This window comes from Pantherophis guttatus, chromosome 1 (assembly GCF_059756535.1).
Source record: "Pantherophis guttatus breed Tessera chromosome 1, ASM5975653v1, whole genome shotgun sequence".
NCBI lineage: Eukaryota > Metazoa > Chordata > Lepidosauria > Squamata > Colubridae > Pantherophis > Pantherophis guttatus.
In genome coordinates, this window is record NC_142063.1 from 209,328,028 (window position 1) to 209,354,324 (window position 26,297).

Here is a 26,297-nt window from a genome sequence, read left to right on the forward strand (position 1 = left end):
ACTTCCCAGAATATTTCCCATGACAACAGATTAACATATAACGAGATAATATGATAGCATTAGCAAATATATCTTGGATCACCTTTCTCCTCTCAAATACTGGCTCTCCCCTTTCATTTTGTGATCAAATAACCCACTTACTGATTTTAGAGAAGATATACAGTAGTGGCCAAAATTGTGGAAACCTTTTGAGAAAAATATATTTTCTAAAACTAGCTAATAACACCATTATTTTTGGAATAGTACCATAAAATTATATATCAATGGAAAGATAATTTAAACAAGAATGTAATGCAATAACTTTTATGAAGGATTTGCTATTAGAATAGCAGCATAAAGAAGAAAAGCGAAACACGTAGAAAAAAATAAAATATACAAAAATTATCACCATAGAAAAAATGAGATATACAAAAATGATCACATCAGTTAATACTTAGTTGGGTAAACTTTAGCATGAATTACGGCCTTACAACAACTTCCCATGCAGTGAAATAAGTACTGCAGCTGTTATAATGTGAAACCAAGATTGAATGATTGCTTCTATTAACTGGATTTTATTGCTGAGTTGCTTCTGACTAACAAGTTTCTTTAGTCGGCTTCATAGATTTTCAATTGGGTTAAGGTCTGGGCTATTCCCAAGCCATTCCAGCAGTGGAATATGATTATCTTGAAACTCCAAAAAAACAGTGGTGTTATTAGCCATCAAACCTCAAAAATACACTTTTCCCAAAAGGTTTCCATAATTTTGGCCACTACTGAATCTCCAGGAAAGAGTATCAGTACCTTATCTGGATACATGATCTTTGATGATCATGATGCCTCAAAGCTTCTAAATGGGAGATAAACAGACTTCGTCTTCTGTTGTAGTTGGTTCTAGATTCTTTTCAGCAGAGCTCTTACTACCTATGAGAAATCTAGCTAGTTAAGTCATGAAAGGGAAGTACTTTTGGGAAAAAGAGAATATTTGAACTGGCATTCTTCCTGAATATTACTTATCACCAAGCTGATTTGTTTATCTACTTATTTTTGTCTTCAAAATATATTCATTTTTTCATAGCTGCAGAATCTGCAACTTGTTCTTTAATCAACAGCTGCTTAATGAATAAACAGAAGCAGAGTGCCAGATGCAGAGCCTCCCCCCAAAGGTGATCGTATTAGTAAAAAGAACAAATTATATTGGAAAGGGGAGCAGAATTAAGAATGTGGAGTGAAAGGTAGATTTCTAGAATTGTGTCTAAAGAAATCAGCCTGGCCCAATTTTCTTGTCCAAGTTGCAGGAGTGGGCTGCTGGGGGTTCGCAGGGGTTTGGGAGAACCTTTAGCTAAGATTCTGTGCAGTTCAGAGAACCCTTAAATCCCATCCCGCCCCTCCCAGGAGTCCCCACATAGCCTGTTTTGGATGCAGGTAAGTGCAGGGCATGCGCGGAGGCTCAGGAAGGCAAAAAATGGGCCTACCAGAAGTTCAGGAAGACTGGAAATGGCCCCATTTCCGGCCTCCAGAGGGCCTCCAGAGCCTGGGGAGGCCGTTTTTGCCCTCCTGGAGGCTTGAGGAAAGCCTCCAGAGCCTGGGGAAAGCAAAAACAGCCCCCCCCCCGCCATGGTGCAGGAAGCCGACTAGGCCACGCCCACCATGGCCATGCTCACCCAGGAACCAGGCAGAGAACCCCTTGCTAAAATTTTTGAAGCCCATCTCTGCCAAGCTGAACAATTTTAACAGCAGCAAAATGGCATTCTTCTGATACCTTTTCTCTGCAAATACATTGCAGTGATTATGACCAACAAAAGAGCTATGAAGGTACAAGCGCAATAAAAAAAATGGCAGAAGAAAGTTACATTGGATAAAGGTCAATTAAAAGGCAAAATCAGGAGGTGGCTTAATTTTGCTTTTGATTTCCATTAACTCCACATTACACTTAGCAGGTGTCACAGGAAGTAAGGTAGGGGGTGCTTGGAGAGAGAGCTCCTCATTCTCAGTGTTTGGGAGCAGAACCAAAAGGAGCAGGATAGACTTACGGAGCAAGCCATGGGGTTTCATGGTCCTTAGACCTCCATCCATCTTTCCAGATAGCTTGTTCTAGTTCCCAAATCGAAAAATGAATCTCTGCCACCAACCCAGGTTAGCAGTCTACCTTTGATGTCACCTGCAGCATCTTCTTGATAGACAAATCTCTCCCTTTACCTTAATTGATCACTGCTGACAAATACTCAGAAGATGTTTGCAACAGAGAGAAAGAGAAAAAAAAAAGAGCAACAGAGAAGGAGGGAATGTTTCTAGACCAGTGTAGGTGAACCTTTTTGGCACCGAGTGCCGAAATGGGAGCATGCGCGTGCCGGGAAGATGATCTTTCGGTTTCTGACGCACGCATGTGCACCGGCTGCCTGGTCTTCTGGTTTCTGATGCACATGCACATGCAAAGACCAGCTGGCCAGTGCGTATGTGCACGACCGAAACTGGAAGATCATCTTCCCGGCACATGATGTGGACCAGGCGACTGCTCTTCCAGTTTCTGATCCTCCTGCGTGCGTGAAGACCAGCTGGCTGGTGCCCCGGAACCCAGAAGAGCAAGGGGCGACGGCTTGCATGCCCGGAGAGATGGCTCTGCTTGCCACTTCCGGCATGCGTGCCATAGGTTCGCCATCACTGTTCTAGACCATCCGGTGGCCTGAATTCCTTGGCAAGTAGATGTATCACATCATCTGTGAAGAAAAGATATACTGTATTACAGTACCTTTCATTGGAAAGTTTCATGACTGCTCCCAACATTTCTGACTAGTGACATTTTTGGTAGGGTAGAAGTTTGGGACAAGCTATATTTCAAGAAGAAGAAAAAATGTTTAGGCAGAACAATTTAACTGTAGAGTTAACTTGCGGTTGGATTCTTAGCCTTATGACTGTTGTACCCAGGATCTGGGTGAGGTGCTCAGCAAATTCTGGAAAAACCAAGCAACTATGCTCTTGTTCTACTTCATGGAATTTGCCCCAGTATAGTGACATGATCACCTAAGACAACATAGAACTATACCTCATAGGGCGCTTCAACAGTGTAAAGAGTAAAAGAGAGATAGATTACCTGGGAGAGCAATTTGGGAGTGATAGCCTAGTTGTGTGTGACCTATGACTGGACGAGCAATTTTTTTTCAATGAGAGCTGATGACTACTAGGTACACTTGAGTGACAATTTGGAGTCTCAAACATAAAAGCCTCCATGAGAAAGGAATACAGTTCTGGAACGAATTTTGAGATCATTTATGCCTGTATTTTAAGCCTCAGCTATTTAGAAACTCTGACTTTTCCCTGGAATTTATGGTACTTAACTTGGTCTATTTTCTGGACCTTAATTGCTGTTACAGGTATTGAGATTTCAATACTAATGGCTACATTTTAACCTAATGATTCAATTCTGAATGTCCTTGGACATTTTGACTTCTTGGTGTATCATTTGTGTCAGGTTTCAGAAAATGAAATCATAAAACTATCTAGAAGATAAGAGCATAAGGCTATTAAATACATGCTCTAAAATTGCCTTACTTCTATCATTCCCTATTTTCCAATGTCTACCATCGGCACAAAGTTTGATTCATATTAAAATTTGGTTCAGAGAAAAACCAGCAATTTTTTGGAAAGTCAAACGTTGCCACGCTCTTCTCGTTTCAGGTTGGAACTTCAAAATCTCTCTCTGTGATGGTTTGATATTATGAATGCAACAGCATCAGGGTTAGATGATCAGAAAAGCATAAGAGAATATAAGGAATGATTTTATATAAATGTATAATTAATTTATAAATTTATAATTATAAATTTTGCTATACTTTTTATGCTTTTGATATTTTTGGCGTATTGTTTCTTATTTCTTTTCTGTGTTCTGCTAAATAATGCTTACCCCAAAAGAAAAGAACATGATGGGGATGAATGGCTGTATATATGAATTATTCAATAATTTTCATTGATTAGACTAAAACCCTTAGCCAATAATAGTCTTTTGAAATCTTCCAAGTGTTAATATTTTATCACTCACTTAAGAGTGAGTAATAAAAAAGCAAAAACAAAACATGGAACGACAGTTGTAAGTGCAGTCAAACCTATCTCCAGTTCAACTGTCCGAGTATTCTAAAAATGCACAATATAGATGCATGTTGTAAACTGTGGGTAAATTTTGTAAATTTCCTGGCTTTTTAAGAAAACCAACAGATTCCAATTCGGAATTGGTAGATGCAGAGATATATTAATGAATCAAGTTTCTTTAAAAAGTTATTTAATTGCTGGAGTGGTGACTAATAGAAAAGTCTGAGACTAATTTACCTCCCTTTCATTATGGAAATTAATCAGTGATGGGATTCAGCCAGTTCGCACCACTTTGGGAGAACCGGTTGTTAACTTTCTGAGCAGTTTGACAAACTGGTTGTTGGAAGAAATCATTAGGGCAGAGAACCGGTTGTTAAATTACTTGAATCCCACCACTGAAATTAATGCAGTTTGCTTTGAGACTTCGCTTTCCGGGGGTTTGGGTAAGGGCAGAGTCAAGATGCTGGCTATAACCCCATGAGTGCCATCTTGCCTTTTTTTACATTTGGGCCCCTGCTTCTGTGGACACCTATGCTTCTTCTCTTCCTTTGTCATTAAAGCAATGAACTTTTTTTTAAAAAAAAATATCCCAAAGGAGTGGCTAATATATCCCCCAAGACTTATGTCTATTTCAGCTGCATGAAAGAAAAATGGAAGTGGTTTTGCAGCACAAGATCCCAGGAGATCAAAGCAAATAGAAGCTCAGAAAAAGGTTTTCCTCCAGACAGGTCTAGGACAACTCAGCGCAGCCAACTCGGTGTGCTCAACTCACCACGCCCAACTTCCCGCAGCCAACTTCCCATGGCCAACTCGCTATGCCCAAGTCACTTCAGGACAACTCTCCATGGCCAACTCTCTGCAGAATAAGAGTTATATTAATATTGAAGAAATGGTAGCCTGGCAGACTTGTTAGCATGCTGTGAGAGAGAAACTTTTTGCCGGGGCTGCCAGCGTTCCCAATAAAGGAATCTTTGAGTTAACTTCAGAGGGTTTGTCATGTTTGGAGAGCTGGATCAGAACAAGCCAGAGTTGGCTATGGAGGGTTAAGCTGGAAAAATGAAGAAACATTCTGGAAGAATCCTGGAATACTTTTTTGTTCATCATATACAGATTCTGAGAGAATCTTATATTTTTGAATATAAAGGCTAGGCAACAAACCTTGTTTCAGAAAACGATGCAAACAGATCAGAGGTGAGTTTCAGCAGGTTCTGTCCAGTTCTGGAGATCCGGTAGCAGAAATTTTGAGTAGTTTGGAGAACTGGTAGTAAAAATTCCCCACCCCCATCTATTCTCTGCCTCCCAAGTTCCAGCTGTTCGGGAGGAAATGGGGATTTTGCAGTAACCTTCCCCTGGATTGGGGAGGGAATGGAGATTTTACAGTATCCTTCCCCTGGAGTGGGGAGGGAATGGAGATCTTACAGTATCCTTCCCCTGCCATGCCCACTAAGCCATGCCACACCCACCAAGCACATCCACAGAACCAGTAGTAAAACTTTTTGAAACCCACCACTGAAACAGATGGTTTTGATATTTTTTTTTAATATTAAGGGGATTCTTAGTGGTTGAAGAGGAGACCTAAGTGCCATCTTATCTTTTCAAAGATATGGCTGCCTCCCCCTGGTCTTCCAAGAACTTCTACAATAATACCTGTGATGCCACAGAAAATAGCTGTGGAGAGAGAAAAGCATTAAGCCACACTGTCTCAACCAATGCAAAATTAAGAGGCGGGGAAGGGAAGAGATGATGGAAAGGGAGAAAAAGAAAAAGAATTTTGCAGGGCATAGAAAATACATAATGGCCTGGCAGGATGTTTATAATAATTGAAACATTTTAAAAGGTCACTGAAATTCAATTTAAAAGCTTGTAACATTAAGTGGAATCTTTTAAACAGTGGCCTCTGCACTGTGGATGGACAGTTATAATTATATATGTGTTAGTAGACATTCTGAAAGAAAAATAAAGGATCCAAAAGGGAAACATAAACAGTGAGGTCCTGTAAATCTAATGAACTGAGATTACTTGAACATTTGGTGTAGTGGTAAAGGTGCTGGCTGGAAACTGTAGAGACCATGAGTTCTAATTTCTAATCCCGTTTTGGGCATAAAAGCCAGCTGGATGATTTTGGGCCAGTCACCTTCTCTCAGCTCAGCTCATTTCACAGGATTGTTGTGGGGAAAATAGGAGGAGGAAGGAATAGTAAGTATGTTGGCTTCCTTGAGTTACTTATAAAGTAATTAAGGCAGGATAAAAATCTATAAATACATAAATAAAAAATAAAGACAGAATAAAAATATTCTCTCTGTCTCTGTCTGTCTCTGTCTCTGTCTTTGTCTCTCTCTCTCACACACACACATCTATGTCTGTCTGTCTGTCTGTCTGTCTCGGTCTCCTACCTACCTACCTACCTACCTACCTACCTACCTACCTACCTACCTACCTACCATCTATTGATATTAGATGATAGATAGATATCTTGGATTAATCCTTTGAAAAAGAAGCTTGGGAAGGCAGAGAGAGGGAAAAAAGTAAATGTATAGATTGTACATGTATAGTATAGCCTTTATTGTCATTGTACATCATGTATACAACAAAACTGGTTGACATTCCTGCATGGCACATTTTTTTTGAAGGGTGCCAATAACAAGCATGAGATCGGCTTAAATTTTGCCTCCTCTTTAGAATTCAATGAGATCAGATAAGACCATGACAAGTAGCAATGCAATGCTCCATATTTGCTTGGGGCCAAAAGCTCTCTAGAACTAGCTGGCTTCTTCTAGAGAGATGGCTTTATCAGAAAAGACCATGACATTGTCCCAAGAAGGAGACATGAGAAAGATGTGTCTAAGCAAGGATTCTTTCCTTTATCTGCCTACTTTTTTGTGCACTTTCTATGCCAACAATTTTTTCTTCCTATTCTTAATATAATGTCCAGAAAAGAAAAAAAAATCTGGACCACTTAAAAGTGGTGTGCACGAGTATCTATCTGTGCCAATTACTTTTCTAAGTTTACGAGGCAACAGGGATTTTAATATATATTCTTTTATGATAAAATGGCCAAAGTGCTTTCTGGTTGTGTGATCTTCCTCTTCATTTCACTACTCCGCTCCCCTCCACAAGACGTAGTTGGCCCCCACTGGGTTGTCCATCAGAGGGGCAATAAAAGCCTAGCTGTTCCCTCTCATAGGTTTGGTTCTCTTCCCACCTGTTCGCTTTACTAAATATGGTTACCAGTGAATGAAAAATCCAACCAGGGTTATCTTGATAGGGTTTTTTTTGCATACTAACAGGTAAAAACTCAGCAGGTTAGTTTCAAAAGGCAAGGAGAGATGAAACTACATTTCTTGAATCTCTGAAAGATTCAAAACAAGGAAGCCATAAGCAATTGTCAAGAAAAGGGGGAAATCCTAATTTGAAGGGGTAAATGCACCCTTTTCTCTATTGAAAAATGCTGGTGGACTGCCACAGAAATGCCAAGCGTCCTTGGCAATTGAGCTGCAGATATTAAACAATATAAATAAAAGTAATTTGACTTCATCTTAGATTAGTCAAATGTCACACTGCAGCAGTGAAGTCTAATCATACATGGGGTGCTGATTTAATTTCTTAGAAAGCAATTAAACTCGGCTTTGACCTTTGGGGAAGATTGATAAGCTAGGTTTTGGAGGGAGGTTTTATATTGGCCAGCAAATATATAATAAATGGCCGTGTCTAAGCAACAAAGCAATACAACTATTACATTTTTCAGAAGAGCTAAAACCCGAATGGCTTACTCATGTTTTCTGTTCAATATGTTATGTTTCTTTTTTGCCTTGCTCCTGTGTCTGATTGTCTAGAAATGAGCTATATATGTGCCATTAGGTCTCGATAGATTGCAGAGAATTATCTTTGCACCATTCTTATTAGCATAGTTTTAGCTTTGTAAGCTAAGTTTCAAAGCCTTTATGACTTTTTTTCCACACTAGACTGAAGACATTTATGCAAAAGTTCTAAATTGAAGGGATTGAAATGTTTTGTACAGTCCACAGTGAAAAAACAGCTGAAAATATTTCCTAAGGAAGGTTGTCTTTTTCATTTACCAGTACAAAAATTTAGAATATTTTGATTTGGGCAGGTGCTTTTAATGTTTTGTAGATTTATTACAATGATGCCTTATAATGATTCTGTTTTATTATACAGTTTAATTGTTTAAAATTTTAGTGGCTGATTTTTGTCTAGGACACTACTGGGAAAAATTATTTTGAAAGGCAGCATGTGTTTTTTTTAAAAAATATATAAGGAGAAAATACCAACCACAAGCTTCTAGCAGAATTAAGTGACAGAGAGCAGATAAAAATAGAAAAAGGTAAAAAAAGACAGAAGACAGCAAGAACATCACAATGCTCAGCTTTGGTCTCCCACTGGTGGTATCCTATGCTATAAAATGCTGATTGATAGTATACTGTAGGATACCACTAAAAGTAATGCTTTAACTCAAAAGCTCGAATAATTCCATTACCATTATCAAAATCTGTCTTTTCCAGTATAGCATCCACAAAATGTGCTGGGATGAGCCAAAGGCTATATTGGCTGGACATTTTTTGTTTATAGACACATGCTATCAGGAAGGGACTAAGATAAGGAAGGTTGACAAATGATTAAGAATAACATACACAAGCAATGTGGATCAAGACCCCTTGTAAAAAATAATAATGGGAAGAGAAATTCACTTCTATAAATTATTTAAATACTGAAGGCTTGGCTTGCTAAGCTAGGGGACATATATCAAGGTTTTGGTAGGGTTGCATGCAAGTAATGAGAAGTAGGTTGGCTTGTTCTACTGCTTTTTATGGCAGCTATGGAGTGGAAGGGTAGATGGGGGAGTTCACCAGTTATAGGTAGGATGGCCAGGTTTAGTCTTTGAGATACAGGGAAAGAAGAGAGAAGGAGGGATGCCAAGGGAAGGAGTGATGCCAAGCTTCCAAGACCTTATCAAATATAGAGGAATTATGATGCTGTTATCTAGTTGGGTAATGAAACATCTGCAAGAAAATCAAGCTCAGAGAGCACCAAGACCACAGTTCTCTTCTATTGGTTCAGAAGAATGCAAAAAACTAGATTTATGATAAACCAATAGGAGTGAAGAGGTAACCAACAAGCTTCAAGTTACAACTGCCTTCTTAGCTACCTCTCTTCGGCTGATACAAATGATTGAAGCTTCAAGGGCTCTTAAAGCAATCTCTGCAATGACCACCCTCTGTCCAGTTCCTTAACATTCATATTTTCCAATCTCAGAGGGTAGATGTTCTAATAAGCTTATCATGAACAGCAGGTTTTCTTTTTTTGTTAATTGCTTTTACATGCATTGGTTAGAATCAGGGGTGGGTTCTAAATTTTTTTACTACTGGTTCTGTGGGCGTGGCTTATTTTGTGGGTGTGGCTTGATGGTCATGTGACAATTATTTAGGATTTAGCAGAGGTACTGGTCTACCAAGCTTTTAACTGCTTGCAGAGCTGTACCGATCTACCCATTTATTTTTGCAGGCACCGATCTACTCATGTATTTTTGCAGGCACCGGTCTACCCATTTATTTTTGCAGGCACTGATCTACTCATGTATTTTTGCAGGCACTGGTCTACCCATTTATTTTTGCAGGCACTGATCTACTCATGTATTTTTGCAGGCACTGGTCTACCCATTTATTTTTGCAGGCACTGATCTACTCATGTATTTTTGTAGGCACTGGTCTACCCATTTATTTTTGCAGGCACCAGTCTACTCATTTATTTTCTTTTACCACTGATCAGCTGTAGGGCGGCCCTTTGAAGCCCCACGGCAAGAGTTTAAACAGTTTTTTTTCCCTCTAGCCATTAGCTGGGACTCAGGAGGCAGCAATAGATTTGGGGTGGGACCAAATAAAAGGTAAGAATAATGCGGTGGGTGGGTGGGGGAGGCAGGGGGGTGGAGGGGGGGCGGGGGGGCAGAACCAGTTCAGTGACATCATATCGTCACTGCTACCGGCTCGGCGGAACCGGGCCGAACTGGGAGGAACCCACCACTGGTTAGAACCATATGTGTAGGCAGAGATAAATCAAGCACACAATGCATGCATCACAGTTGTAAAAATGGATAGAAATGCAAACAAGAAAGTCAAAGCACTCAAAGGTAGAAGAAAGCAAAGATTTGGTCCTAACTGGCCTTTAGTATGATAATATTAAATAATGCAGTCTGTGTATGTGAGAGGAATTTATAAGCACCAAATTTATAGAGGAAGACAGTGGTGGGATTCAACCTGTTTGGGCCAGTTTTGGCGAACCGGTAGTTAAATTGCTGGCTGCTTCGCCCCGTCTCTTCCAGGAGTCCCCACGTGCCCCATTTTGGCTTCCAGGTAAGTGCAGGGAGGCCTCCTAGGCTCAAAATGGGGCACGGGGTGTGTGGCGTGCCCCCCCCCATGGCCCATTTTTGCTCCCAGGATGCTTCAGGAAGGCCACCTAGGCCCAAAATGAGGTGTGAGGGGGGGCGGCATGTTCCTTCCCCGCAGCCCATTTTTGCTCCCATGAGGGTGCAGGAGGCCGAGTGCTCCCTGTCACAGCCCCTGGCCACGTCCACCATGGACACGCCCACTCAGCTGGTCATTAGGGCAGAGAACCGGTTCTTAAATTATTTGAATCCCACCACTAGAGGGAGATGGATAATGACAAGTTAAGATTCAACATGGAACAACTGTGAGTGCGGTGTGGTGGGGGGCAGAGAAATAATCCTTTTTGAATAAAAAGTGTAGGGCTTGCATAACCATATCAGATGTCTGTGGTTCTTATCCTTCAACTTACGCCTTTCCTTCTGCTATGAGAAAAGGTATGTCCTTAGAAGGAGAGCCTGCCTCTGTGACACATTTTGTTCTTCTGTGATAAAGCTATAATTTGGTGATGCTCTCCATTCAGTGCATTTAGGCACTGGCCTGATGATAAAAGGCAACTTTGAACTAATTTGAATTTAATTGCTATATTTTCAGAGGCATTTAATTGAACAAAATAAACATGTCCTGTATGAAGCCATATATTTACTATATCCCAAACCTCTTGACAATAATCATCAGTTTGTTAAATAGAATGAAACAAGACTTTTTTTCTTCTTCCTGGAACCCAATTTTAACCTTCACTGTTTACTCAGAAGCAGTGGTGAAATCCATATTTTTTTACTACCGGTTCTGTGGGCGTGGCATGCTGGGCATGGTGTGCATGGCGTCGCTTGGTGGGCATGGCAGGGGAAGGATACTGCAAAATCCCCATTCTCTCCCCACTCCCGGTTCTATGGGCATGGCTTGGTGGCAGGGGTGAAATCTAAAATTTTTCCCTACCAGTTCTGTGGGCGTGGCTTGGTAGGGGTGTGTGTCCTGTGACTGAGTGGGTGTGGCCAACTCAATGTCACTCACAGCCACGCCCACTCAGTCACAAGACCCCCTTCCACCAAACCACGGCCACAGAACCCGGTACGAAAACTTTTTAAATTTCTTTCTCCTGTGGCTCCGGCCACCCGCCCCATTCCCCGGACTCCTACTGCTCACCTTTCTCCCGCAGCTGGCTGTCAGGGAAGGCAAGCGCCCGAAAGGTACTGGAGTCGCTCACTTTCCTTCTTGAATGAGCCGCTCTGGTCCACGCGCCGGCTGCACAAGCGCACATCATTTATTTAATTCAGTGGCAGGTTGGATGTGCGCTTGCGCAGCCAGCGCATGGACCAGAGCAGCTCATTCAAGAAGGAGCGTGAGCGACTCCGGTACCTTTCAGGTGCTTGCCTTCCCTGACAGCCAGCTGCGGGAGAAAGGTGAGCAGTAGGAGTCTGGGAATGGTGCATTCCCCAAGTCCGGGAAATGGGGCGGGTGGGCGGAGCCTCCAGCTGCCATTGCTACCGGTTCTCCGAACCACCGGCCATCATCGCTACCTACTCGCCCGAGCCGGTCCGAACCAGGAGCATTTACCCCTGCTTGGTGGGCATGGTGTGACTTGGTGGGCATGGCTTGGTGGGTGTGGCAGGGGAAGGATATTGCAAAATCTCCATTCCTACCCCACGCTGGGACCAGCCAGAGGTGGTATTTGCCGGTTCTCTGAACTACTCAAAATTTCTGCTACCAGTTCTCTGAAGTACTCAAAATTTACACTACCGGTTCTCCAGAACCTGTCAGAACCTGCTGGATTTCACCCCTGCTCAGAAGCTTAGTGCTGGCACCACAGCCTGGTAAAAACTCCTGGCATAGAGATACCAAAATTGCTGCCAGTTGCTAATTCATCCCTTAAAAGGCCAGTGGGGCAAAATATCAACTTTTCCTTGAAAACTTTTAAAGGTGGACAAAACAAAGGGTATTAATTGATCTACAACCGTTGTGTTGTAGATCAATTAATGCATTTAAAACAAATGTAATATAATAGAGTTGATACAATTTTTTGCTTTTGCCTAGTTATTTTTAATGACAAAATTTCTTTGTGAGACCATTTAATCAAAGTCAGATCAAATGCAACCATAGTCATAAAACGAAGTAGGTACATTTGTCTTTTATTATTTAGCAATAGCAATAGCACTTAGACTTATATACTGCTTCACAGTGCTTTATAGCCCTCTCTAAGTGGTTTACAGAGTCAGCCTATTGCCCCCAACAATCTGGGTCCTCATTTTACCCATCTCGGAAGGATAGAAGGCTGAGTCAACCTTGAGCCTGGTGAGATTCGAACTGCCAAATTGCAGGCGCCCGGCAGTCAGCAGAATTAGCCTGCAGTAATGTACTGCATTCTAACCACTGTGCCATCGCAGCTCTTTTATTATTTATTTATGAATTTATGGACTGCTTTAGTCAACTACATATAAGTAATACATAGGAACCACATCCAAACCCAGGATTGTGGCAATCATTTGTTTTCCTATATAGGAAAACATAACAACATCAAACAATAACAAGAGTATGAGAAAACCAAAGGGAAAAGATTAGAGACAAAATTACCATTATCCATACAGAAAACAGCTCAGTTTTTAAATAGCTTTAAGCTTGATAACAGGGAAGAATATTGATCTGCCTTTCCATTACATCAAGAGAATCAATTCAGAAGCAACGAGTGAACACATATAATTAATCTAAGACTGTAAATCTTGTCATTCCATCATAACAAATGCTCAGTGGATCCATACCTCTATAACAACAGATTCTACATTTGTGATATATAGTTCTGAATCACATTCATATGTTTAAACTGCATTATACTTCCCAAAAGTCATACTAAATATTTTATGGATATTTAGCCAAAAGGGGGCATAGAAAGCCAAGCTTAAATTTTATGCATCTGCTCCCTCCATCATTTTATACTTCCAATATATTTAGATTTAAAGATATATGTTTTAAAAGGTTCTCTGAATTGCCAGGATGCATGAACATTTTTTTCTTGAATTAATATCATCTTATTAGGCTTATTAGGTATCATACTTAGTATTCTTCAAGATTCTTAACCATTTTAAGGTTTTAATTAGGAATTGTATAATTGGATATTTTAGTTATCTTGGTGATGTTTTATTGTTCACTGTCCAAATTCTGTTGAGAACTGAGTCAGTCTAGTGATTTTTCATCCTTTGGTAGTTTTCCTTTTCACTACTGTAGCATTATTTCACCCTAATTCCTTTTAGCTTGTTTTTGCATGGAATGATTACAAAGAGATTTTTGTTAGTCTGAATCAGAGGTGGGTTTCAGCAGGTTCTGACCAGTTCTGGAGAACCGGTAGCAGAAAATTCTGACTGGCCCTGCCCCCATCTATTCTCTGCCTCCCAAGTCCCAGCTGAATGGGAGGAAATGGGGATTTTGCAGTAACCTTCCCCTGGAGTGGGGAGGGAATGGAGATTTTACAGTATCCTTCCCCTGCCACGCCCACCAAGTAATGCCACGCCGATCAAGCCACACCCACAGAACCGGTAGTAAAAAATTTTGAAACCCACCACTGGTCTGAATAAATAACTTTCTTTGCAATCTCCTCTTAAGCAATTGGAAGGAGCACTGATTTGTTCATAGTGAAGTACCTGGCTAGGTGATGCTAGCAATAGGATTAAATGGATACAGTAAGATTCGTTGAGCAACATTCTAATATTTTTATTAAGATGAGGTGCAATAGTACGAGGTTGAATTAGGATTGGGAAGAAATTGTTGACTTTGGTAAGATGCGAGAGTCCTCTGCGCTTTTCACACAAGTTGTTGTTCAGTAAATGAAATAGGAGAAGGGAATACTTTGTTCCTGAGTTCAAGAGAAATTAAAAGATATAAAAATATACACACATACACATGCATAAATACACTACAAAGCACCTTGTTTAGAACACAGATTATAAGAAAGATAATATTTATTTATTTATTTTATTTATTTATTTATTTATTTATAAAATTTGTATACTGCCCTATCTCCAAGGACTCAGGGCGGCTCACAACGACAATCAACCAAGCGACTGTTAAAAACTACAAATATACACGAAAGAATAAAAAGTTTTTTAAAAATTTAAAATATAGTACCCCATCAGTTCAGGCCGGGGGACATAAATAGCCAGGTTTTCAATTCATGGCGGAAGATGTGAAGCTCAGGGCCCAATGGGAGCCCCAAGGGAAGTTGATTCCAGAGGGTGGGGGCGCTCACAGAGAAGGGTCTATCTAATATGCAACTACCTAAGCCATAAGCCTAAACCTTGGGTTGAGGGGAGGCAGGGGGCTTTACCATCCTGAGGTAAAGCCATCCTGACCCTTGGTGGCACAGCAGACTAAAGCACTGTTAAGTAACACCAGCTGCCTGTAATTACTGCAAGTTCAAATCTCACCAGGCTCAAGGTTGACTCAGGCTTCCAGCCTTTCGAGGTAGGTAAAATGAGGACCCGGTTTGTGGGGGCAATAAGCTGACTTTGTATAAAAAAGAACACCGCTTGGGGGGGGGGAAGCCCTACTAAGCAGGTATATACAAAAGTATGAAGGCTATTGCTTAAAACATTGTAAGCCGCCCTGAGTCTCTGGAGAAGGGCGGCATATAAATCGAACCAATAAATAAATAAATAAATAAATAAATAAATAAATAAATAAATAAATAAATAAATAAATAAATAAATAAATAAATAAATAAATAAATAAATAAATAAATAAATATTTTTTATTTTTTTAAATGGTCACTTGTACCATACCCTGCAGCTGTACATGAATGATCCAGTGCTTCTATTTTCTCTTTTTCTTACATCCTTACATCAAATGTGGCACAATCAGAATTTCCCCTGGGAATCTTCAAAAACGAATCTATTAACACAGAATGAGGGGGAGGCGAAGCAGCCAAAGGCTGCATGTTTTTCCGCAGTTTCTGGGCATGCTTCTTTACCAATCTGGTCAGCCTCACTGGCAGAAACCCTTCCAAAACAGACATGCTTAGAAAGTCTTCCTTCCTTATGCTTTTAGAAAAAGTCCTGTTCAATTTCCGCCTCCCTCAGAAAATTGTAAACTATCCATACTATATAGTCTTGTTCTATCTTCCTTTTCTTTCTCAGGCACACTCACAGTTCATTAAGGAGGAAAAGATGGCTATACAAGGAGACACTGGTTTGGAATTCCACCCAGAACAGAAATTAAGTAAACAAAGAAAAACCTATTTGAGTCAAAGTGTTTGTTTGTTGGGGGAAGGGTGACATCTCTAAAACATCAAGCTGATTTTATTCAAGGGCAGAAGAAGGATTTTGTGTGAGTGTGTGTGTTAATCCATATGATGTGTGAAAATAGATATCTACAGGGTAGGACACACAAAAATAAACACTGTAGCCTTGAGTAAGTTAGAAAGCTCAACAGAAGGTTATTCATCTATAATTATTATCAACTTTTCCCACTACCCCATCCTTCAATAATGCAGTTCCTGCATGCACTGAATGAAAATTTATTTTCATTGCTATCTTTGATTTAGCTCTTGTTCTAGCTACTCTTATAATTTGATCATCAAACTATATTTATTGATCATTATGGATCGGAATAATTTTCCAATGAGCAGAAGCATATCATGTTTTTCTCTTGTGAGCATAACTCTGAAAATTGAGAGACATACTGTAGTTACTCAAGTATTAGTAGTAACTGGGCCTGGTGGCTCAGCAGACTGATAGCATTGTGATTAACACCAGCTGTCTGCAATTACTGTAAGTTTGAATCTCACCAGGCTCAAGGTTGACTCAGCCTTCCATCCTTTCTAAGGTAGGTGAGGACCCAGTTTGTGGGGGCAATAAGCTGACTTTGTATAAATATACAAAAGTATGAAGGCTATTGCTTAACGCATTGTAAGCCACCCTGAGTCTCCGGAGAAGGGCGGCATATAAATCAAATTAAAAAAAAAAAACTGATGAAAGATTTGAAGGCAGGATTCCGTTGTCTCTTAAGATGGCAAAATGGATGAGTTTATTCATGATATCTTTGGTTTTGGCATAAACCCAGTCATTCTGGTTTGTTAACAATGATTTACGGTATCACTTCTTTCATGAACCACTAGGCCTTATCGTTTGTACCACAGGTTATAGATACAAAAATGGTTTATCCAGCACAGAAATACAAACCTGGCGTAGCACTATTAAATTGGAGATGGAGATACTAAAAGGTGTGTTTTCTAAATAAAAAATGCAAATATGCTGGAATTTCAACAATGCTGCAATGTTAAAATGATTTAGCTATTTTGATTAATTTGTAGTTCTTATCAAAACCTCTGAAGGTAATCTTTGTTGGCTTTCTGGCAGTGGTGAAATCCATTTTTTTTTTACTATCAGTTCTGTGGGCGTGGCTTGGTGGGCGTGGTGTGGCTTGGTGTGTGTGTGTCTTGGTCGGCATGGTAGGGGAAGGATACTGCAAAATCTCCATTCTCACCCCACTCCAGGGAAGGATACTGCAAAATCTCCATTCCCACCCCACTCTGGGGCCAGCCAGAGGTGATATTCTCTGAACTACTCAATATTTCCATTACCGGTTCTCCAAACTGCTCAAAATTTCTGCTACTGGTTCTCCAGAACCTGTCAGAACCTGCTGGATTTCACCCCTGCTTTCTGGGCATTTGTAATTAATTTCCCTCTACTTTGAATCTTTGCAGTTCCTTAGATTTGATGAATAGATTACATGAAGATAATGCTCAGGATTTTGCAGTTCGGATGTAAGAAGAATCTGCCACATGTACAAGCTGAATTTAGAAGAAGCACAGGAACCCAAGATTTACATTGATAATGGATGAGGAAAAAGCAAAGTCGTTCCAAAAAGGAAAAAAAAAATCAATTGTTATTTTGGATCTCTATGCCAGCTACAGTATTTGAACAATAGTTAAATGGTGAGGTGTTTCGATTTTGGAAAATTTTATGATAGAAAAAATGGATCCTGCATCTACTTACCTTGAACTATGTTAAGCTGAAATCTGTTATATTTACAAACAGTCAAATAAAAACAATACAATTTGAAATCTAGACCTATGGCTTATTATTCACAAACAGTAATTGGAAAGAAACTGTTCATAGTAGTATATAGCTTGTTTAACATTCTGATGATGGAATGTGGAAAAGAGAAAAGAAAGAAAGAAAGAAAGGAAGGAAGGAAGGAAGAAAGGAAGGAAGGAAGAAAGAAAGAAAGAAAGAAAGAAGAAAGAAAGAAAGAAAGAAAGAAAGAAAGAAAGAAAGAAAGAAAGAAAGAAAGAAAGAAAGAAAGAAAGAAAGAAAGAAAGAAAGAAAGAAAGATCAAGTACAACAATTATGTCTGGGAAGTAGATAATAGAGTGGAATAATAGACCCAATGCCTTTAGTTTTGAAATGCTGATGCTACTCTTGATAAATGTATACTCAAGACAGTTTATATATTTAAATTTCTCGCTCCTTTGATACTGGAAGAGGCAACATCTGGGTCACTAATGAACTCAATTTTAATTGGAATATTTAATTTGAGGAATGAGAGGAAATTCAATATTCTATGCAGTTAATTAAATGCACAATGAAAAAAGCTGGAAGATACTAATTACAGTATCTGATGGAAGGAGAAGAGGAAGAAATCATATTATTCCTGGATAGTTTTTCCCTCAGAAAAGCTTAAAAGAACTGAGAGGTAGAATGCCCTTAATAAGGAATCTAACTTGTTCATGCTACAATAGGCACTATTCTCCTTGTTTTTCAAATTAGTTTTTTGTTGTTTAATTCTTTTGTTAATTGTGCCTGTTGAGCTGAAAATGCTTAACAGTCAGTTAAAGTGATAACTACCTTTGCTTTTATGAAACCTTGTAGTTTAAATTCAAGCTATACATTGTCAGAAGAATAATTTGGGGTTCCAATTTGAGCTGGGGTTGCACAAGAATGAATAAAAATGAAATCCAGACAGCTCTGAGGAAAGAAGGAATATTTATTCCTAAAAGCAAACAGTTTGCTTTTAGGGGTAGCTGCAGAGAAATGGGGTAAAGCGACATAATTATATAGGGGAGCTTGTCCTGGATGTGGAAGTGTATACTTGCTGATTCTAGAGTGACACTTGAGGTGTATGTGTAGGTTATGTTTATTCTTATGAGCATGCAGTTCAGCTGGGAGACCTAATTTAATCAACTCTATTTGTGTTTACATACCTTATCCTTTGATATGCGGATTAGGTCTGGGTAATTTATTTGTGAGTTTGAGAAATTTGAATAAAAGATTCCCCCCTCCCCCCTCTGCTATTTCTACTTAATTAACTTAGTGTCAACTTGACTGTCAATTATCTAGTGGAGGTGCTGATTCTCAGTCCATTGTGGATTCTGTTAATGTTTTAAGGGAAGATGGAAACAATATAAAGAATAAAATATATTTTGATATAAAACTTCTCACAACATGCAGTTAGTGTAGGATAGACTGAGTTACCCTTGAAGAAAATGATTTTGAAGAGCTGTTATTTCCAGGAATTTGACATACTTGTCTTGGAATGCAAGAAGTATAAGCTAAATAGCAATGGCTGAGGGCTGCAGCTACTTATATATGCTACTAGAATGTTACCAGAAATGCATCTGCTCATTCATGGAACAACTTAAGCTCAACAAGAGGGGGATCAATTACACTGAAGTCCTATCTTGCGCTCATGGACCAGTTCCCCATGACCCTAAATCCAGCAACAAAGAACATTCCTCTCAGCGAGATTAATGGAAGAAATTAAAGAATATATTGAAGTCCCTTCATGGACAACTGCCTTCCTCACTTCACCCTGTATGATGTGGTCACATGGTTACATTCTGCAAATACTGTATAATCCTATCTTTGTTAAATGATTGTGCTATTCTACTGCAATGATGCCGGTTTAAGACTGCACAAGAAAGTATTCCAATGACTAGAACTTTGGGGAAGGGCACTCTTCATAAAAAGAATGATGTGTTCGAGCAACCTGATTTCAGAAGAGTTGGGTGAATGATCTACAACAGGGATCTCCATCCCCCAGGGTGCAGCCCATTACCAGGCCGTGGCCTGTTTGGAACTGGGCCATGCAAACAACTGGCCGGTGCACGCATGGTCACAGATGAACTCTTGTGAGTGGAAGGGCAGCATGCATGCACACAGCTCAACTTGCACAAGCGGCCAGTTGGTTCCCCTCTCCTCCTTCTCCTCTGCAGGAGAACTGGTAGCGGAAATTTTGAGTAGTTCAGAGAACCAGTAAATACCACCTCTGACTGGCCCTGCCCCCATCTATTCTCTGCCTCCCAAGTTCCAGCTGACCAGGAGGAAATGGAAATTTTGTAGTAACCTTCCCCTGGAGTGGGGAGGGAATGGAGATTTTACAGTATCCTTCCCTTGGAGTGGGGTGGGAATGGAGATTTTATAGTATCTTTCCCCTGCCACGCCCACCAATCCACACCCAGCAAGACATGCCACGCTCACCAAGCCACACCCACAGAACCGGTACTAAAAAAGTTTGAATCTCACCACTGCTCATGAGGTATTTTAGTTTGAAGACACATCTCCTCTTCTATTCCCCCAGCTGTGAGCAAAAGTATTTCAGATAAAGACAAGGAAACAGCATCTCATCTATTATTATAGGACTTTGGTTTCTTATTCAAATTGTATTTTTTACACTCTTCCACTTACAAGAAATACGTGCATGGGATCACAGGGTGCTTGCCTTTAAAGATCTGCACGAGTTATCTGTTAATGGATAGGGATTTTGAAAGACTGAACAGCTTAGGACCTGATTATATGATGAACTTCCCCTCCCATTATGAATCTGTTTGGCCATTAGGTTTTGCAGAGAAGTCCTTCTGAAGTGCCCTTGTATGGTCTCTTCAGCTTTCTCCTCTATGATGCTCTGTTCCTTATCTGATCTCATTGCTTCTCAGCCCTTAGAAAATCATCTCTTTGGCCAGGCTTTCCATTGTGAAATGATTTTAGTATTAAATATTTAGTTTTTCATTGGAGGGAAGTGGATTTTGAAGTTTCTTTTCTTCCCTGAGTGCCTATCTGAACAGAAATATGAGATAGAAATTAGAATAAATAAATGGATGAATAAATACGTAAAAGAAACCCCCAAATCTTACAGGTTAAGCTCATTGTTGATAAGCCTAAATGTTTCGGTCCAGTCATTTCTACATTTTAAATCATTACAGCCTAGGAACGGTTGGAAACAGAAAAAAACTATTGTGAAGGGTCTTAAGCTGTTGTGGTGGCCCCTGCCTTTTGCAGGGCCATGGCAACTGTCAAAAGATGTCACCAGGGAGTTTTAAGGTTGCAATTAAAAAGAACAATGCCTCTTTGTTGCAGGTCCTAATAAAATGTGTCTCAGTTATCTGTCCTACTTTTGGTAAAGAAAATGTATACATATATATTAGAATAGAGCTGGAAGACCTTGGAAGTCTTCTAGTAGAGCCTCCTGCTCAAGCAGGAGACCATACCATTTCAGACAAGCAACTGTCCAGTCTCTTCTTAAAAACCTCCAGTGATGAAGCTGGTTAATCTGTGGGCGTGGCTTGGTGGGGGTGTGTATCCTGTGACTGAGTGGGTGTGGCCAACTCGATGTCACTCACAGCCACGCCCACTCAGTCACAAGACCCCCTTCCACCAAGCCACGCCCACAGAACCTGGTAGGAAAACTTTTTAAATTTTTTTTCTCCTGTGGCTCCGCTGAAGCTGTCCTCACTGTTAGGAAGTTTCTCCTTAATTCCAGGTTGCTTCTCTCCTTGATTAGTTCCCATCCATTCTTTCTTGTCTTGTCCTCTGGTGCTTTGGAAATATACATATATATGTATGTATGTGTATTTGTGTGTGTGTGCGATTCCCAGAGTGAGCTTGATATTCTAGAATTAAATATGACTTGCTATGGGCAGACCAATTTCAGAACCATCACCTGCATTTTCTTTGAATAAATCTGAGATCTTAACAGCTGCTATATTCAGATGAGTGGACACATGCTAAGGATTAATTGATAAAATCTTGAACTCATTCTCAGCCAGATCATTTATAATTACTGCCAGAACCAAACACAGAAGCCCTATTATATAAAAATCCACTTCTGATTTTCCTTTGAGAATTATTAATTTAAATGGGGCCAATAATTATAATCAGTTGGAACTGTTAAACATCTGGAAGTTCCTCTCTTGCCAAATTTCTGCAACCTAGTCACAGCTGCCAAGGCATTCTGAGTTACCTTATGCTTACTCCTGCAACCACTGAGAAACAGCTGCTTTATTGTTGCATTTAACCCTGTCAAAAGGGGAAAATGACAGCACAGCAAACAGGATACAGGTTTGAAAAACGGAAGACAATGTATGTAGCTCATGGTTGACCTGTTGACATGCCTGGTGCTATCCGAGCTTGCTTTTTATTTATTTATAAAATGTATTGGCCACCCATTTTACCTCAGGGTAACTCTGGGCAGCTTACAGTCATAAAAAATGAAAACTGTACAAAGTTAAAAACATAAATAAAATATTTATGATATGAGCTGTGGTGGCGCAGTGATTAGAATGTAGTACTGCAGGCTATTTCTGTTGACTACCAGCTGCCAGCAATTTGGCAGTTTGAATCTCACCAGGCTCAAGGTTGATTCAGCCTTCCATCCTTCTGAGGTGGGTAAAATGAGGACACAGATTGTTTGGGACAATTTGCTGACTCTATAAACCGCTTAGAGAGGGCTGTAAAAGCACTGTGAAGCAGTATGTAAGTGTAAGTTCTATTACACACAGCCAAATTCCACAGCACAATTAAAAGATGAGTTGGGATCTGTTGTTAATTGATCAACCACCTTGTTGTTTTCTTGTAGATGTTTCATTACTGGGCTAGATTATTGCAGTAATGCAAAGTGGGGTTTGCTGGCAGTTTACATAGGTAGTCCTTGACTTACGACCACAATTGAGCCCAAAATTTCTCTTGTTAAGTGAGACATTTGTTAAGTGAGTTCTGCCCCATTTTACAACTTTTCTTGCCACAGTTAAGCAAAACACTGCAGTTGATAAGTTAGTAACACGGTTGTTAAGTGAATCTGGCTTCCCCTAATCTAAGCACAGAAGATGTTTTGGAGGGCTTTAGTTAATTTAAGTAAACCAAAAGACCTAATAGTTTAAGAAGAAGAAAAAATAGTCATCTACAAATACAGTGTAAGGATTGGAACAGCCACCATGTAGGACACTCTACCTCACAACATTTGGACAGGCTTGATCATACATTCAACAATGAACATCTTAAACCAGCTAAATCCAAAAGTGCCAGTGAATTCCTGGAAGTCTGGCATTCAGATAAATAGGCCATGAAAAAACACAGATAAATGGAATTAAACTCCATTCAAAACAGACAATAAAAAAGCTAAGAAAGAAACAAAAAGACTAGAACATATCCTCTCCAGCAACCTCAGATAAGCAGGGATTAACACTAGACAAATAATCAAGCAGAAACCTTGATTCCTAATCATGGAACTAATGAGGAGAAAACCATATCCCCTCCAGTACTGATAGGGCAAGCTACTTTATATAAACAAGCAACAAACCCTAGAATCATTAGCACTGATAATGCTACCTAGTTGGGTAATGAAACATCTGCAAACAAACAATCTAGTTCAGCGAGCACTAAGGAGTCCACAAAGAATGGCAAGGCAAGCGACTATATATAAACAGCCAGCAAACCTTACTCTCCCCTATATCAGTCATATCCTAGTAAAGCCTGGTAACAGCTGGAAGATAACCATCAAATTCAGGAGCAGCAAGAAGGTCAGCTGATACTTTCAGGCTCCATGATTCTTTAACATAATGAAATAGAATTATTCTTTACACTAAAGAATCTGAACAAATTTGGGAGAAATAGAAATGTATGGTATGTGCTTTCAACTCCTGGATACCGCTGCCTCATGAATAAGGTAGATCCTACACATTTCATATGTAAGTATATAATAATACTGAATTTTTCTAGATGTGGCTTGAAAATATCTGCCTTGTTACTCTGACACCACTGGGGCATTTCTCTGTGTTTAGTTTCTCTCTGCAATAAATATTAATGAGCTGCACACAGAGAAGAACATCCTGCTCTCAGTGCAAGAACAAATTGGTGGAGATGTCTATAATTATATCAGACCTTTCCTAGCCACTAGCGGATCTGAGCTATTCTTTCATTTCCTATCCATCATGTTAACGCTTGCAGTGATAGTTCCAAGTATGGGAGGGTTGGGACACTGTAGTGTCAGGAATAAAATGCAGATGTGCACCCTGAAAGTCACTGAAGCGTAAGAGTAAAAGGATTATAATGTATACATGCATTTCCCCCCCAATGGTTGTTTAATATTACCCTGGCAATTTACCCCATTTTGAATAGGGACTATAAGAGAAAGCATAATAAACAGCATATTTTATATACGCTTGAGTGTAGGCAATGGGTGTGGATTGGAGTATTGTAAGGTAGGAATGATGCACAGTGTCACCCCAGGTGGAATGACAGAATATTGTCAGAAAACATTTTTTTCCTGTTTTTACCAATGCAGTTTTATTATAGGAGTGGGTTGATCTAAGACATTTTGCTTCTTAAGTCAAGGAGCACATTGGGGCCTTCGCTTCTCCCACAACTCCCATTGTGTACCAATAGTCTGAGGCAGAAAATGAGCCCCAAGCAACTCTTTCAAAATACATGCAGTCCTTGCTTAATGGCCGACTTGTTTAGTGACTATCTAAAGTTACAAAGTATTGAATAGTGGGTGGAGAGAATGTTGTGGCCCACCAGCGGCCTGCGTGGATTGTTGCTGATACCGACGACGAGGAGGCTGGTGTGGTGTCGTGCCAGCAGCCTGGGCAGCTGGTGCTCGAGTCGGACAGCGAGGAGGCTGAAGAAGATGTGGTGCCAGAGGCAGGGATTCAGCCAGGGCCTTCAGAACCTCCAGAGGTTCCTTTAAGTGAAGAGGATGAAGTGGAGGAGCCTCTTCTCAATGCATGAGCACGCAGAGCTGCCAAAAGGCAGGAGTGGTTACTCAGGAGGAGGTCTCCTGGAGAGTAAGGCTTGGGGCTAATTGGCCACTCCCTTAGCCTATTTAAGTTTGCACACAGCTTGTAAAAAGCTGCAGGAAACAATGTGTGTTTGTCCATTTGTCCGCTGATCATTGAATTTGAATTTTCTCTGCAAACCTGGCTTCTGGGTTTTCTGCCAACTCCAGTAAGACTCTATTTTATCTGTGGAATTTCTGGCAGGTTGTTAAGAACGTTTTATTAACAGCCTGCATTTGCAAAAGACTGTGTTTTGAAATAAACTGAGTTTTGTTCGGAGTTTGTGTATGCTACATTCTTTGGGATAGTAGCTGGGGCAGAACAGAGAAGAAGCAGGACACTTGTAGCCATTCAAATGCTTTATTTAGTTCCAGTAACAGCAATGCCAAACCGAGCCACAGCAGCTCCTTTTAAGGGAGCTGTCCGCAGCTTCAGCCACTGACGCACACTTGTTTTTCCCCGCACTGATTCCAGAACCACTGATTGGTTCCTATGTCAGTCTATTCAATATCTAACACAAAGGTACTTAAAAATTAACTTTTCCAACTGGTCCTCACACGGACCATCAAAGCATCCCTGCAGTCACACATCTGTGTTTCGGGTGGTTTGTAACTAGGAGGCGTTTTCAACCATCCCAACGTCCCACAGTCATGTGGTCACTGTATGTGCATTTCACAGTTGGCTTCTGACAAACAGAGTCAGTGGAGAAGCCAGTAGTAAAATCTTAAACTGGGATCACATGATTTCTCACATAATAGCCTGTAGTGACTTGCTGAATGACTGTGGTGGAAGTGCACTCATCAGCCTGTTGCGGTCATGTGATGTCTTGCTTAACGATTGCATTGCTTAGTGAGGGAGTAATTGAGCTTAGTTGTGATTATTAAGCAAGGACTATTTGTGTAACCAAAGTTATACATAAGACACAGGAGTCCCTGCCCAACTCAGAATCTCTCCATGAGGGCTTTGTGCTTCTTTGGGGCAAGTCCTGGACTGGCATGAATGCACATAATCTGGTTTCAGGATCTTTTTACTTTTTTTCCAGGCTCCTCTGCATTTTATTTGAAATCAATGCAGACATATGTTTTCCTTGTAACCTTGTGATTCTGCAGAACTTGTAAGCCATCTGCTTTCCCTCTGTCACAAAATTGTTACCCATTCTACCGCCTCTAGTCTGGATTTTCTTCTAGATTTGCTATCATGCAATCACATCATTTCCAAGAGTTTTCAAATGTGGTGGGAAGCTTGATTGGTGGCAAGCCAGTTTGGCAGTTTACCAACAAGCTTTTCTTGTAGAGGTTGTCCTTCTGGTTGGAGTTGAGGAGGGGTAGGACACCCCTAATTCTTTTTAGTTTATTTTTGCATGGAATGAGTACAAAGGGATTTTTTGGGGTTAGTCTGACTAAATGACTTTCTTTGCATTCTCCTCTTGTGCAATTGGAAGGAGCACTAATTAGTTCACAGTGATCTTTGCATGATGTTAACATTTCAAGATTGGGAAAAGGAAAGAGGTGAACAAGGTTGCTGTGAATTGGAATGGAAGAGCTGGGGAATAAAACTGATAGCAAGATGGAAATATATTTGCTTACTATCCAGGCTGGCCCATAATTTTGATTTTCTATCACTGACAAGAATAAAATAGCAAGACAAAAGCAGATTCCTTGGCTTCTCCAAATCAAATAGCACAGAAACATTTCAAGGTAGTAAAATATTTCCAAATACATCCACATCATAAAAATGAGGCTCTTATTCACTGGATCAAATTTGGTTTGAAATATCACATTAAAAAAAAAACTGAAATACTT